Source organism: Athene cunicularia, assembly GCF_003259725.1.
Source record: "Athene cunicularia isolate RWA chromosome 23 unlocalized genomic scaffold, athCun1 chr23_part2, whole genome shotgun sequence".
Classification (NCBI taxonomy): domain Eukaryota; kingdom Metazoa; phylum Chordata; class Aves; order Strigiformes; family Strigidae; genus Athene; species Athene cunicularia.
Genome location: NW_020799131.1, coordinates 856,722 through 856,963, shown reverse-complemented (window position 1 = coordinate 856,963; position 242 = coordinate 856,722).

Genomic DNA, 242 nt, shown 5'->3' with positions numbered 1-242 from the left:
GGGGTGCAGGGACCCTGCTCGGCAGGACACCCCCGGGCACCCGCGCCTGCACCCGCGCCTGCACCCCCTGCAGCCGTCCCCGGGAGAAGGCAGAGCCATGGCCTGTCCCTCTGGCAGCGCAGCAGGGAAGCCCTGCTCGGGAGCACGGCCTCCTCCTCTGGGCAGGAGGGAGGTTCCTGGGGCTGTGCCGGCTGCACCACATCCCTGCGCCACCTGCACCCACAGAGCGACTGTGTCAAGAG